The sequence below is a fragment of the Episyrphus balteatus genome, chromosome 4 (assembly GCF_945859705.1).
Source record: "Episyrphus balteatus chromosome 4, idEpiBalt1.1, whole genome shotgun sequence".
Taxonomy (NCBI): domain Eukaryota; kingdom Metazoa; phylum Arthropoda; class Insecta; order Diptera; family Syrphidae; genus Episyrphus; species Episyrphus balteatus.
This window is the reverse complement of record NC_079137.1, coordinates 70,249,505-70,265,687: the sequence shown is the minus strand read 5'-3', so window position 1 is coordinate 70,265,687 and position 16,183 is coordinate 70,249,505. Positions and strand designations below refer to the sequence as shown.

Here is a 16,183-nt window from a genome sequence, read left to right as displayed (position 1 = left end):
GGCAAAACTAAAAACGGTCTAAGAGTGAAGTAAAAATATGAAAAGTTCCAAAAGAAGTTCCTATTTACTTCATTACAGTTGGCTAAGAAAAAACGCGTGCAGGTTCATATGTTCTCTTATAACTTCTTAACTTTCAATCATGAATTTACATATTAAATATCATTGGATTCTTCTAGCTTGGCCGCTGGTTACCAGCTATGAGATTTCATTTTAAATAACAAATTGGATCTTCTAGACATGAACTAAAAAGAATTTTCAATATTTTTCTTCTGTTAAATTAGTGAAAGCATAACTCTAGTAAGAAAATTATCTGTATGAAAAAGAAAGATATTTCTAATCAGAAAGTTCTAAATATTTTGTGCAACAAGCCATTTTCGAGATATTGTTTTTCAAAATGGCAGACGCCCATCAAGGCCAAATATTACCCAAAATAAAAAACTAATACTCAGAATAAACCCCTCTTCAATATTGCAATTTGAAAAATGAGAGATCTTTGGAAGAGTCTTGCTTGTTTACTGGATATGAATTAAAACATAGCATACTTATTTGAATAATTTGCACACTTTTATGGATTTTATTATACCTAACCCTAAAACATTTTAAAAAAATAAATTCAAAAACTAAAATCCGTTTTAAATTGTGCTCTAAAAAGTATGCAACAAGAAAATATTCTCATCTAAAATTCCAAAGTAATCAACTTTTTTATAATGTATTTTCAACTAATTTTTATAAATAACATTATTTTAAATTCCGTTTAATTCCCTTATTTTACTTAAATATAAAAGTCTTGTATAGTATTCTATTAATTTTAAAATAGGTTAGATAACTTTTCCATTAAAAAAAAAAAACTTCGGTAAATATCTTAAAAAAGTGCGACAGCAAAAAACAAAAATATATAATATTCTTTTTCTATATGTTCCCCTTTTATAAAAGTAAAGTAAAGTACCTTCTACCCGGAAAATATATATAAAAAAAAATCACAAAAAATCCCATTATAGTTTATTCCTTTTTAAAATGATAAAAATTAGTATTCACAAAGCATCTTCCGCTTGGTCCACGTTATTCCCAACAGTCTATTAGCTTAAAAAATAAAAACCACACAATTTTTTTTTTGTTGTTGTTGTTTGGTTTCACAAGAAAAAAAAAAAATTGTAAAACTACTAACGGTGACTTGAGAGAATTTTTAAAAAGAAAATCATCCACTTTTGTAATATCCTTTCCTAAGGGCTTTTTATTTTCCTGCGATGTTGCTATTTTGTTGTTTTCCTTTTTAAAGGCTATATAGCATGACATTGTTTATTTATATCATGAAACTTGGTAAATTGTACCCATGACGAATTTTTTTTTCCTTCGTTCGTTTGTTCTCAAGTGTGTTGGTGGATATGACAGGAAAGTAAAAAATCAAAAATAACATAAAGAAGAACTACCGATTAAATGAAATCAATAAAACATACCCTATGTTGGGATTTCCTTAATGGTAGACTTCCATGTTGAAAACATTATAAAAGCCTCAACAATTAAACACTAGATTCTAAATAATTTGAACAAATTTTCTCTGCGTTAAACTTTACCATTAAAATTCAAAGCACCTTATAAAGTTGTTTGTTACGAAAAACGAAAAAAAAAAAAAATTCCAACCACTATAATTTGATAAGGGTTCCACTTTTTAGGTTTTTCAGTTTCCCATTCCTTCAATGCGAAGTCCTGATATAAAATTTATGAACGTTAGTTGAAAGGGCCTTTTAAAGGACATAAACAATTCAGTACACAAAAAAAAAGAACAAAAAAAAAACAAGGAAGTAAAAGAAGAAAAGAAAATTGACAGCATCTCAATATAGACCTACTTACTTATATCCCCCTCCCCTCACACAGCAAAATAAAAAGTGTGTGCATTTTGACCGAGTGAGTGTGAGATATAACAGATTTAAACCAAAAAACAGCTCAGTGAATCATAAATACCTCCTTTTTTTGCCTTGTCAAGGGGATGTTAGAATTTTTTTGTGTTTTTTCTGTTGCTTTCTTGTCGCATTAAAAATTTCAATTGAAACACCGAAACAAAAATAAGAAATACTAATCCCTCCACCCTAACCCCCACTCAAAAAACAGATAGAAAAAAAAAACCTTTTACAGTCTTATTGAACCTTCAAAATCCTATGTTGCTTGAAATTCCTCTTAATTAAAGGGCCCCAAAAGCATTACTTTTAAGCCTCAAATCAATAAAGTCTTCTTTCGCATTCAGAAAAAAGAAGATGACAAAAAAAAAAATAAAGAGAGAGAAAAAAAATATTGGGAAAATCCCCAACAAGAAGAATTTTTCCACAAAGCCTACTTATAGATTCGGTACACCTATTTTTTGCCCTCCTCATTCTTAGACTCATCAAAATAAAAAAAAAAAAAAAGTTCCTTATTGAAGGTGTGGTAAAGGTATTGTGGAATATATCGAAGCTTATATAAAATAGCACAAAGAAAATTAATCAACACAGACAGACACAAAAAAGAGGAAAAAAAAAAGAGAGTAGATTTAGGATTTTACAACACTCAAGACTGATGATGCTTTAGGGCCCTGTGTGGGTGAAGGAAAAATAAAGGATTCCAATAAGTTCAATTAATTTTTGAGCACACGTCTAAAAGTCTTTGTATTATAAACCACAAAAATTAAATTAAAATCTTCAACCGCAATATAACTTGAGGCTTTTTGCTTTGTCGGAAAACACACCGGGGGTCTTAATTTTTTATTTTAACTTGTCAAAGTAGAAGAAGTTCTTCATCTTGACGAGAGATACCACCCCCAATTTCTCATGCAATAACTCACCCTTTTTTTTTTGGTTTTATGGGCGAGTAAGAAGAAAGGGAAATCAATTCATTTTGTGTCTCAGAATCGAGTAAACATTTCAACGATGAATCGCATACCCTCTGTTTCTATACCTACCACCGCCACCCAAAGTTGTGCGGTTGAAGTGTCTTAAGGGTTGAGAAGATGAATCTATGAAGCTAAGAAGACATAAAGTCTTGTTTGTTTCTTCGACCCCATCATGTTCTTTGTGAGTGAAATTCTTCACTTCATTACAATTGGCATTTATTTATTGATGGGTTTGGAAGGGGTAGGGGGTTGGATTCGGTGAGGCTGTTATTGTGAATGATTGTTTTGGGGTCGTATTGTTTTTGCAATAAATACCGCACATGGTTGGAGTTGGGTTAGGATATAAATTAAAGAGTTAGAATCTGAGGTTTTAATGGATTTTCCTTTGAAAAAATTGGAGGTCCGAAATAGTTTTTTTGTTTTTTTGGGACCTCCTTATGATGAAAAATCCATATGAGTATCTTACTAGCTAAGCGAGTAGGAACTTACGAAGCATTTTTAGTCAATGTTAGTTGAAATCATTTTATTTTCGCTTAAAGCATTTTAAGACCCCAACAAAACAAAAACGTATGATAATAAATCTTCATCAAGAGCCTCTTAATATGTTTATCTTTCATTAAAAAAAAGCTTCCAAGTAATTTCGAGTACTTGAAATTAAATTCTAAAGACTTTTTGAAAGCTATTTTAGACCCCTTGTTCTATCCCAAAAATATAAAATTTCCTCCATATATTTTTATATTTCTTAAAGATTGCACTTTTAAAACAGTATTTTTAAGGCCCTTACTCTTACTATAAGCTTCAAACTATTATATAAATATTCAATGATTTGAGACTAGGAAAAAAAATATATTTTTAGGACCTCAGAATTTTTATTTTGTTGTAAGGAGTTTCAAGATAATATTACATATTTTATAAAAAATCTGTTTTTGTGTTTTTCTTGTTGAAATTAGATTTGATCCTAAGACCCCTGGCCTCTAGGGTTTAGAGAATATACAAATTCGCATCAAAATATTTGTTTTTTTTTTTGGCTTGAAGAAGCATTCTTTTCTCCCTCTCAAATTTTCCTTAAGACCTCTATTATTTTCGGTTTTCAATCAAAGGGGTCTTATTACTATATTTCTGAATTTCGTTCCTGCTTTAATTAATATCTACACAGCGTCGTATGAACTTTTCTATATTCCATCAGCTCTTGAGGTCTTGTATTAAGACCTCATAGCAAATGTGACATTTACATACGTCTGAAAACCTGTTAAAGGAACCTTAATTTTTTTGTAAAAATAATAAAAACTTTTTAATCCAATTATTGTTTTTCCTTAGGATACTTTAAGACCTCATAAGTTTTTCGAAATTGTAACTCCTTCTTTATTTCAACTTTACGGAATTTTTTATTTCTACTTTGAAGAAACTAACAATAATTATTCATCAAAGTTAAAAGAATTTTTAGGACCATATCAGCAAACAAGAGTTCTTATGGCTTTAAATCTTTCCAAACCAAAAAAATGTTTAGTTAAGCTGTAATTCAAAGTTCTGACAATTTAATTTTTCCGCAACTCCACTCCTGTCTTCCTATAACGTCTATGTTCACACACAAATCAAAATTCACTCTTTCCATATAAAACCCTTAGCGCTATTACCGTGTCAATAGTCTTGTAACCGAAAAAGCCTTATTTCCACCGAAGAACAAGGTGTATGATTAGTTCGTTGAACAAGAGAGTAGAGCATAACCAGCTCTCACATAAAGCTTCTTCTTCTATATCTCTGGAAAATGCATTCCTTTACATTCTATGCTTAGACATAGAAGATTGTAAAAGGTATAGGACCTCTCACCTTTGTAGGTTGGTTTAAAACCTACCTTCCTTACAACTAGGTACCTACTACTACTCATCGTACAGAGGATTTATATTCGAAATCACTGTACCATAGTTATGTTCTGTGTTCCTCTTCTGCTCTGCTTTGTACAGGATCTTTCCTGATGATGGTTATATTGTATGTAGGAAAGGAAAGTCTAGTCTATATATTCTCTACCTTGCCTAAGCCTTCTAGAGAAGCTTTAAATCCTTTTGGCTTTTTCATTAGAAACAAGAATCTGTTCACGTTTTATTATGGAAGCATATATACATTCACTTTGAGCTGATGCAGAAGGAAGAAAAAACATGCACCAGCCAACAACATGACAACAACAACAAAAGCAACAACATCCAACGAGACCGAAGTTCAATTTCCTTTTACAGTTAAGTGTCGAACAAAGGATGATTCGCTTTCGTGTATATCTTTTATGTATGTGTTTGTATATACGCTCATAAAATTGCAGTTGATGGAAAGATGGAAGAAGAAGAGACAACTCTTCCTCCCGCACTCCAACTATATTTTCTGTAAAAGGATCAAAACCACCAGGTTCAAGTGATGTATGAAACTACACATGTTAAGCGAAATCACTTGTAATGACTTCAGGTATCTGATACCTGGGTCTAGGGATTTCGTCTCTCCACGTGAAACCTCATCTTCTGGCAATCTACTTAACCTCTCTACGAAACAAGAACTCTCGTCGGGGTTTTATATGATTTCTATGTGTGTGTGTGTGTCTAAGTGTGGGTGCTGGTTAGAGTATAGGAACCTTCTTTATGATTAACCGTGGTTTTAGTTCCTGGCTTTTAGTAGTAGTTGGTATCTTCTTTTATTATTTTTTTCTTTTTTTCTTATTTTTTTTTAAGTATCTTCGTCTTTTACTAACTTTTACTCTTTTGGCATTCAATTTCAATCTCCGTTCCTTATACAACGTTCTTGTATTTCATTTCATATTATAAGGAAACTTAGGAGGTAGGGGAGGAGGGGGAAGGAGGATGCTGTGTGTATTACAGAATCAGAGTTCCTGTTATGAAATCTTAATTGCTATTTTGTTGAAAAAAAAAAAATAGGTATATACAAGTATAAGAAGCTTGCTTTGAAGTTCTCTTAGTTTTTTTTTTTTTTTTTGTATAACTTAAATGGTAACTGTGGTGGAAGAATAAACCATGATTAGGTTCGGTCACAGTAGAATTGTTATATAATTCTCCGTTAGAGGGAATGTTTTTTTCTTCTTTGAAAAATCTCTCTCTCTCTTATTCAAGTGGGGGGTTTTCAAGTTATGTCATTGAACTTTCATTGAGTTAATTACTTGAGATTTCTTGATGGAAATACTTGGCAATTAGGTAGAGTTGACAAAAAAAGAATTTTGTTTGACTTTTATGCAACCTCTTATCTAATATTATCTTTGAGTTAAGAGAACTGGATAGAACTGAATTTTTGCACAGGAAACTAAAAAACTTGCTTCAATCACAACATGATGATATAAGTGATATAAGGACCTAGTGACCTACACTCTCAACTTCTTCTTGGGAAGAATATACGTAACCTATTAGTTAACAAGGAAGTTTAATAGAAACTATTGAGTGCTAACAGCTCCTGGCTCATTGAGAGTGTAAGTCAGTAGGCCTTAGTGACCTACAGTTTTAACCTTTTCTTCCAAAAGTCATCTCATTAGAACGAGAGGAAACAAGTGGGCGAAAGAGAGGCTATGTAACTCGTGGAAAACCAAGGTCTAGTGACCTACACTTTCAACTGTTCCCCTACGTGAGTTAAAAGTCACTAAGAATAGAGAATTAATCAAGTTCTTTTTCTGGTTTTATTGCTAGTAGAAGTGGGGTTGGCGAAAGTAGAGGAAGAGTCGCATTCACCTTAAGGAATTTCTTTATTCTTAAGGATTTTCAATATATGTTCAAGTGACCTCAACTCCAAAAATTTATAAAGCGTTTCGCCCAGGTACGACAGTGGGCTCATCAGTTAGATCTGTCGTACCCTTACTAAGATCTAACTGATGAGCCCACTGTCGTACCTGGGCGAAACGCTTTATAAATTTTTGGAGTTGAGGTCACTTGAACTTATATTGAATTATATTCAATCACTCCACTTGAAATAAAAATAATTTTAATAATTTTTTATTATTTTTGTTATTTTTTCTTCGTTATCTTAAGGATTTTCTTTAGCCATTTCATTAAAAACTTTTTTTTTTTGAAGGTATGCCAATATGTAGATTTTTGGAATACCATTTGTAAAAAATTATTACACAGAGAAAAATATGACCCGCTAAAAACTAACAGATTGCCATATTGTTTTACCTTCCATACATTTCATAAGGAAATCTTATTAAAATCAACGATTAATAAGGTTTTTTTAAGGAGATTTCTTATTATTTTTATAGAGAAAATCTTATTAAAATTTGACTGAAAAGTTGTTTTTTTTGCAACTTAGCACTAGAACAAAAATTGCTATCAATATTTTCATGGCAGGTTGGTCCAGGTGGTAAGGTGGGCGACTAATGATTTGAAGTCTCCAGTTCGATTCCCAGCCTGGTCATCGTTTTTTTTATTTTTTTGCAGATTTTAAAACAATAAGGAAAACCCGATTGTTTTAATAAGGTTTCCTTCTTGGATGAAAACCATAGAGAAATCTTATTGTTTTTGTTCTATTTTATGTGGTCTATTTTTCTCTGTGTAGTCTACAAAAAAACAGTTTAAAAAAAATCCTTCAATCGGTTTAAAAAAAAAATTGATTCAGTAAATAAAAATACTGCATATAGTAATCCTTACAATCAATATACTTGATCCTTCTAATCATTTACTTTAAATTCTTTGCTTTTTTGTAACTACTTAACCACAGTTGGTACTAAAATGACTGCGTTCTTTTCGTGCTTTTGATATAGTAAGAATGTTGAAACTTCCTGCTGATTTTCATTTTGCAGTAAAAGTTGTAATACACAACTGCAATTTTACTGACTGCATTCCCTTCATCTTTTCATACAGTTTGAAATTTGAATATAAACATTTTACTGCAGACTCATTTGCCTAACATTTCTTTATAAACAATGTCTGGTAGGTATTCAATTTTTTGAAGTCATTAAAAAAACTTACAAAATTTTTGAAAACAAATTTTTTGACATTTTTTTCCATAAATTCAAATATTTTTATCAATATTAATGCTTAAAAACAAAAAAAAAAACACTCAAAGATTTAATCGAAACACTATAGGGTCTTAAACGTAAAAAGCACATTCAACATTATTGGTTTTCTCGATATTTCTAACTTAGCAAAACCCTTCTTAATTTTCTTGTGCAATCAGCGATTGCTGAGATATGGATGCTTAAAGACGAACAAATACTAGTGAACGTATCGAACTTTAAGAAACACCCATAAGTTAGAAATTGTTTTCCAAGTTCGTTGACAAAAAAAAGAACCGGAAAAATTTGGAAAAAAAGAAATATTTACATATTCAATATGATTGAACAAAATACGTTGAAAAAGGACATTCTTTAGAAAATCCTCAAGCTATAATTTAGTAAAAAACAACTCATCCTTATAAAAAAAGTTTTGTCGGACTTTGGTTTCTGTAAAAAAAAAATTCGTGTGGCAAAAGATAAATTTTTATTTCCAGTAATTCACCTAATATCTTCAGCTAATTTTCATCAAATGAACAAAATTTCAAAGAAAATAATAAACATTTTAGGAATCCTAAACTCAAATATTTGTGAGCATATTAAAATCGTATCGTTATCACTTTGATATCTCTCAATAACTCCTTGTGCCAATTAATTTGTGTTTTTACTTTTATTACATGGTTAATCATCACAAAATATCCTTCTTCACTCATTTAACATCAAAAGCTTTTATTTCTTGTTTCATATAATTAGGATTCTAACCATTTATGAACACTCTGATGCGTTCTCAAAATGTATTACGAAATGAGAAACAAAAAAAAAATGATAGATAGAAATCTCTAATTCAAAAACATTCCAAGTGATCCAAATAATAATATCCACTTGAAAGATCTTTTACTTCTTCATCTGTTTAAAGATATCTTTTATTCTCATTAAGTGTGTACCATTTATTAACACCAAAAAAGCATCGATAAACAATTTTGATATCAATTCCAATCTCAGCATCACTCTCGGATGTAGTTGTGGTGGGTGAAAGATAACACACTTCTGAGATTGTTCCTGTGTTCCTGATGAAAATTACCTTAAAAAAAGGACAAAAATAATTTCTCCCTCTACAAAACCTTTCACAACCATCACACACACTCACACGCACACACAGAGTGAAATTAAAACTTCAAAGAAACTCATTAGACATGCTAAAAAGGACCAAAAGAAAACAACAAAATAAAAAAAATAGAAAAAAAATATACATCCTGAAAAATAATATTTAAATTAAGTCTGTCAAATAAAACACATTCAAGCCAATAGGTGGCGGTAGAGATGAGGTGAAGAGAGGAGCACTATGAGAATGAGAACTAAGAAAGATGGCGTAGGTGGATGATGGTGGTGGTGAATGGTTATGGTAGAATAGCAACAGAACAGGAGTTGGAGCATCAGAGAGTTGAGTTGGAGGAGGAAAGGGAAAAGAAAAACATTTCGCCATGCGTAAAATTTTCTCCACAAATAAGGACCAAAGTAATTATTGAAACGTTTTGCGAGAGAGCAACCAATTTTTGTATTTTCTGTTTTAGTCTCCAGGGTTTTTCTCAGAAAATGTTGTTGTTGTTGCTCCAATGCCACCACCCCCGAGATGATGCTGTTGCTGCTGTGATTTTCTTCTTCTTCTTATTTTGTTGTTGTTGTTTTTTTTTTTGTATAGAAACCATGGGAACTAGACATAGGGTCCTTTGAAGTATAAAGATGAATCTCCTCTCGTGTTGGGATACTTTTGTTGTTTTTTTGAAACACACAATTTTTCGGTTACATATTTATATTTGCTATATATATGTATCCAATTTATATATATATAAATACATTTCTTGTTGTTGACATTGCTTGTGGTTGCATGGGTAACGAGAACGACAACCAACAACGATGACGACGAAAAGACAAACTTTGTCAAGGATGGTTTTTCTTCTTCTTCTTATTTTCTATATAGGACTTTTGGTTAAGATTGACATAATTTTCTCTTTACTTTATTTTATTTATTTTTTTTTTTTTTTTGTTGCTGGCTAAAGGACTTCTACTAATGACTTGAATACCTTATAAAGTTTTTTGTCAATTATCTTGGGTTTTTGAAGTATGTTTTTTTTTTTTGTTATTTAATGAAGAACAAGTTTTTTGGGAAATTTGGTTAGTTGTTTTTTAAGTTTTTTGGGGAAGATAATAATTACTAGAAACATACATACCTAGTGGTAAGAATTTTAAAGACATTTAAAGTGATATGTTTTTTTTGAATAAGTGGGTTAAACTACTTTTTAGGTGGTTTTGAACTGGTCAAGATGTTGTTTTTTTATTTTTCGTTTAGGGAGGATACCAAAATTTTTAATCGAAATAACGATATTTTGTATCAATTTTTGAATTTTCAAACACTTAAGTTTTTAAAAAAATAATTAAAAAATCATAAACTAGTTGATTTTCAAAAAATAGGAAAATTTTGAACAATTTCAATATAATATATGGGTGATTCTCATATATCTATTGAATTAAAAAAATTAAATAAATAAAAACTAAAAATTTTTTTTTTATTTTCTTCATAACTTTACATTTTTTTTTGTATTTCAATTTATTTAATAGCATTCAAAGCTTTAAGCTACAAAAGCAGCTTCTTTTCTACAAAAATAAACGTCTTAAACAAATAAAACTATAATATTTTGTATAAAATTACTGATATTGAGCATTTTGCACATTATAATCGTCACGGGTGGGACATTTGTTTATATATCTTTTTTTTTCAATTTTTTTCATGACCATGTTAAATATACATGTCTTTAAACAATAGTTTTGCAAGGAAACACTGTTGTTTTGCGGAAAAATAACTAGATTTTTTTGCAACGGGTGGGAAAAAAGAGATATTGCTTCCGAGCATTGCATAAACTATCAGATTTTAATTTTTATTTAAAAAAATGCATAGTTTTTATTACAAAAAAAATTGTATTGTCACGGGAGGGACATTTAATAATTTGTTTGTAAGACCTCTCCGCGTTATTAATTTCGCTTAAATTAATGTGCTGAAGTGGACCAAATCAATTTTTTTTACTTTCTTCAAATTTTGATATAAAGAGGATTTTTGATAAATTGAAATTACTACATATTTCAGTTTCTTTAGACCTATATATGTAAATATAAATATTTTTAAAGAGAAAATACTTCCAGCTAAATAACTTTTCTACAAAAAGAATTCCTTAAAAGTCAAACAAAAAACCAACAAATTTTGTAGTTTTACTTTATTATTTTCTAAATTTTGTTTCTACACTTTGTTTTTTCTTAAAAAATCTTGATGCAAATTTTTTTGATCAGTGTATAAAGTATTTTTAGAAGTATGAAATTGGTATTTATATTAATTTAAACTTATTTATTATTTTTTTTTTTATTTATAGTTTTATATTTTTTTTGTTAAAATTTTAGAAAGACTACAAATTAAACTTATCATTAGCGAAAGTATTTCTCGTCTCCCTCCGTATTTTTAAATAGTCCCAACGAATATAATCTCCACACGAACAATTAAAAAAAATCCATTAACATTTAATTTAGATAAAAAAGTCTTCAAAACAAAAAAAAAAGTGCAATTTAAATAAATAAAAAAAAAAGTAAAAAAAAAAAACAAAAAAATATTTGATGTTGTTTACTATGGTGCTGTTGTCGATGTTGTTTGTAAAAAAAAAAAAGTAAAAATTGAAAAAATATATATTTACAAAAAAAATCAAAATTCAAAAAAATATCAATCAATTGGCGATTTAAAAAAAAAAAACTATCTGGATTAAAAAACAAAAAATTATTAAAACAAAAAAACAAATAAATTGGCAAGTATATTTGTGAAGTGAAAAAGACAAAATTCGTATATTATTCTAAAAAATCAGAATTTTATACAAACCAAACCAAAAAAAAAAAACTAAATATATATTTGGAAATTTTTTTTTTTCGGATTGTTATGTTATTTACTATTTATAATTAATTATTAAATATTTTGTGAAAAATAAAAAAAAAAAAAAATAAAAGCATATTATATAGTTCCTTATTATATAAATGTCTTTTTTGAACAATTTTTGTTGTTTTTACATTTTTAATAAATAAAAAACTAATATGTTTTTTTTTTGATAATTTTTTTTTTATAAAAATATAAATAAATAAATTCTTTTTTTATATAAAATAAAAAAACAAATAACAATCCATTACAGAAATTCAATTAACCATGAGGTCGTTGATGATGAAGTATCGCCATCTCGAGACTTCCATGGAGATCTGAGTGAATGGAATCGAACAAAAAAAGAGTATATACTACATCAATTAAAAGAAAATATATAAATAAAATATATAAAATAAAATAAAACTTAAAGAAAAGCGAAAAAATAAAATAAAAAAAAAAAAACGTCCATCAAATCGATAGAGTACCATAGTATCCAGCTAAACGTTTAAATAAAAATCCAAAAAGTTCAACAAAACAAAAAATAATCTCTTATTTTGGTTTCGAAATACCAAAAGAAAAATACAAAAACAACAACAGCAACAACAACCAAATATCTCTTTCTACAAGCAGCAATTAAAGTGGATAAAGTTCATTAAACGAAAAAGAAGAAGAGATTACCATTTAACTACTTGAAGAGATCTTCATCAATCCGATTGTCTAAAACAAAAAATACATCTTCAAGGATCAAGGGGAAAAGAAACACTAAATCTCCTTAAATAGATATACAAAAAAAAAAAAAATAAAATAAAACAAAACAAACGAGCCAACAAAAATGCACACTACTACTCAATAGCAAAAAAGGACACAAAGCCATTCGTAATTAATTTTCGTTTCTTTGATGCTTAGTTCTGTATCCAGTTTGTGCCTGACGTAAGATGAGCTAAATTTTAATTAAAAAATAATATAAAAAAAAATACAAACTGCTATAGAAAAATTAAATTATAAACTATTTATGTAGAAAAAAAAAACTATATATACACACATATGCATATAATGTAGATACAAAAATAAAATTGGAGTAAAAAAAATCAAAATTAATAGTAGCAACTTAAAACATAAAAAATAAATTATTTTATACAAAAAAAAAAAAAAAAATAGTAAAAAAGTTCCTCAACAGCGTGTATATGTGCTGGTTATATAAAGCAAACTTCGACCAACAACACAAACAAACAAAGATACACACAAAAAATGGCATCAATGCCTGAGGCAAATTAAACAAACTTTAAAAAACAGAAATCGGATTCATTTTAAATACAATTTAAAAAAAAAAAAAAATACAGGGAGAAAACACATCATCATTATCCTTAGACATTTTATTTCTTCTTCAACGTTTTACACATAAATTTAATTAACAAAATAAACATTAAGATCCCCAAAAAACAATCTATGTAAACAAAAAGGAGCGCGGTATCAAAAGTTTCTAAGTAAGAATTTAAAATTAAACAAAAAAACAAAAAAATTGTAGTTGAAAACGTTTTGTGGAAATTTGTTTTTGTTTGGTAGTGTTTCAAAGGTTTCCATGGGTTTCAATGTGATATCTTCAAAATTTGAAAACAAAATTCTTAGAAAAAATACATTTAATTGGAATATTTCAGAAAAAAAAACTTGAAAAAGGATATATCACATCCCCCCTTGGATTTGAAATGTTTTTTTTTTTTAGTGTGGTTTCAAATTCCAGTGTCTTCTTGTTGTGAAAATGTCGTTTTGTTTTTTATTTATTTTTTCAAAATTGAAGATTTTGATAAGATTTCATTTTACTTTTTGGGTGGAATGATTGTTTTTTTGATTTTTTTTATAAATAAAAATAAAAATCAGCTTAAATAAAAAAAAAACAAAATTTTTTGTCCTAATTGGAATGTTTGATGTGATAAATGTTTTGTGGTTTTTTTTTTTAATACAAATTTTTTTTTAACAAAACTGTGAAATATATTATTATATGTTCAATGTAAGTTTTGTTTCAATTTTTGTGTAACAAAATATTAATTTTTGTTGGTGTTTAAAAATATTTGATTTTTGTACTGTCTAACCATAATTATAATTAACTATAATTATAATTAAAATTTAAATTTAAAAAAATAATAAAAACAATTTGTAAGTATTGTTGTTCTCTACAGGAATTAGCAATTTTTTGGATAAGTGACCGTCTTATGGACGCTACGAACTAACTCCATCAATTAAAATATACATAATATAAAAATAGGAATATGTATAACTCATATTATAAACAATATTTGTTTATTTGGATATAATATCTCAGGAATCAGACCTCCAAGAAACTTTTGGTTTTCAGTTATAAATAGAGCTTAAAGAGACCTTTCTTTTTATGTCTCCCTCAATTAATTCGGAGGTAATTTTTTAAAATGTATTTTTTTCGACAAGTGGTATCCCTTGGAGTTTTTCGAAAATCTTTAAAAAATTTTTTTTTTTTCCTAAATGCACAGGAAAGTCATATCTTTAATACAAAACCGTTTTCGAGACTTTGGTCAGAAAATATCGGCCTCGGAATGACAAAAATATGTATGTTTGGTTGCAAATATCTCAGCAACCAGACCTTGAAGAAACTTTTGGGTTTCAGTTATTAATAGAACTTACCTTGCTTCTATTATCTCATTTGATTAAGAGAACAAAAAATTCGTTTTGCTCCGGGGCCCTGGCTCAGCGTACGCTAGTTTCAATTTTTCTAAAAATTTTCAAAATAAAGTCTTAAACTCACCCTTTGTGAAATGAAAGATGAATACGTTCCACAATGTTAAAGAAGCCATCTCACATTCTTTACGTACGACCGGAAGAAAACTTAAAAATTAGAAACTTAAAAACAGATAATAATAAGGGTTTAAAATTTGTATTCAAACATTTTCCATGATTATTGTATTTTTTGTGGAAATTCGTTTACTATACTTCAGTTCCACGTGAAAAATAGTATGGAACATGATTATATTTTATTTTCTATCATTTGCTAAAACTTCAATTTAACGCAGTTATTTAACTTTTTGTTCAATAAAATTTATTCTTAAAATAATTTATTTCTAGTCTTGTAAATAAAAATTTACAGATATATTAAAAAAAAGGCAGTAAAAAATTATAAATCTATTTAATATTTTTAATTATTCCTCCGATAAAAACAAAAAAACCCTGAGGGAACACAAAACAAACATAAAGACATTTCTCTGAAATTCAAGGGCTCAAGTCATCCATTAAAAAAAAAATGCCATAGTGGCTAACAAGAAAAACTGCCAGTATTCAATTAAATATATACCTCCCCAGCATATACCTTCTGCCCCATTAAAATAAAAGATACCTTTAGGATACATTTTGCCAAGTAGAGTTTTCCCAAAATACACACAGAAGGTGTGTTCTGTGTTTCAGCAGAAAATTAGAAAACACAAGAAAAAAAAAAAAGAAAATCCAAAAAATAAAACAAAACAAAAAAACTTTTTCTTTCAACTCAAGAGTAAAATGATGAATTACCACCACACTGCCACCATCATCACTCGGGACCACACCATACTGCCCTCAATTCAAAAAAGCAAAAGAAACAACAACAAAAAAAAGCACCCAAATGCCCAAATAATGATTTCTGATCCTTAAAGCAAGGAAGGAGGCTATAGAACAAAATAAAAAAAGTAGAAGACTGAAGCATCGTGTAACCCCACCAAAAACCATGGTTACCAAACACAAAAAAGAAAATGGTTAAGATGGATTAGTATGCCTCTTATATAAAGCCTGCTAATCAAATTTCATTTCAACAATATCCCTCCAGGGATTCATAAACATTTTTGCGCTGCTTTGCGGCATCTTCCGTATACACTCTGACTTCGACTTTGGAAAAAGACTATGCCTGTGAAACTGAGAGTGCGGTAAAGTAGGCCAGCTCAGCAGCGCCAGAGCAATGTTTCTCTCTTTAATCCTTGATAGGTTATATACTAACTACTTCTATACGCAGTACCAGAGTTATACCTTTCAACAATGTTGCTTATATTTTTTGATACTCTGGTTCGTTGGTGGCCCAAAAAACCAACGAAGAAGAACAAGAACAAGTTGTATAAGTCAGGAGAGAAGTTTTAGGTAAAACTTGAAAATTATTTGCAATACCTATGGGTCCTTTTAAATGGTGTATACAAATTTTCCTATAAGATTCAAGAGGATAACAGAGAAAGAGAGAGGATAAGAAGAAGGATGCTTAATATTTCTATATTGTATTCTGGGATAAAAAGTAAGCAATTTACTGTCTAGAGGGTAAAGTTCAGATTTGTCTGTGAAATAGAAGCTAAACTTTCAATGTAGATACATTTATATCTTAAGGATATGCCATATTATACAATATCTTTCTTCTTCTATCTCTCTTTCT

At 28.8% G+C, this 16,183-nt stretch overlaps 1 protein-coding gene across 11 annotated transcripts in view; it reads left to right on the top strand.

Annotated features, from left to right (window-relative positions):
* LOC129918266 (CUGBP Elav-like family member 4) overlaps positions 1-16,183 on the top strand; it is a 993,834-nt gene that overhangs the window by 847,414 nt on the left and 130,237 nt on the right. The window contains exon 1 of one of the 11 annotated variants that reach the window (XM_055998718.1): positions 12,113-12,705. The exons of 9 other annotated variants lie outside the window; for them this stretch is intronic. The gene's annotated coding sequence lies outside the window, so the exon portion shown is untranslated. Of the gene's footprint in view, positions 1-12,112; positions 13,260-16,183 lie in introns of those variants that run through there. One more of the 11 variants, XM_055998717.1, reaches the window with a different exon arrangement.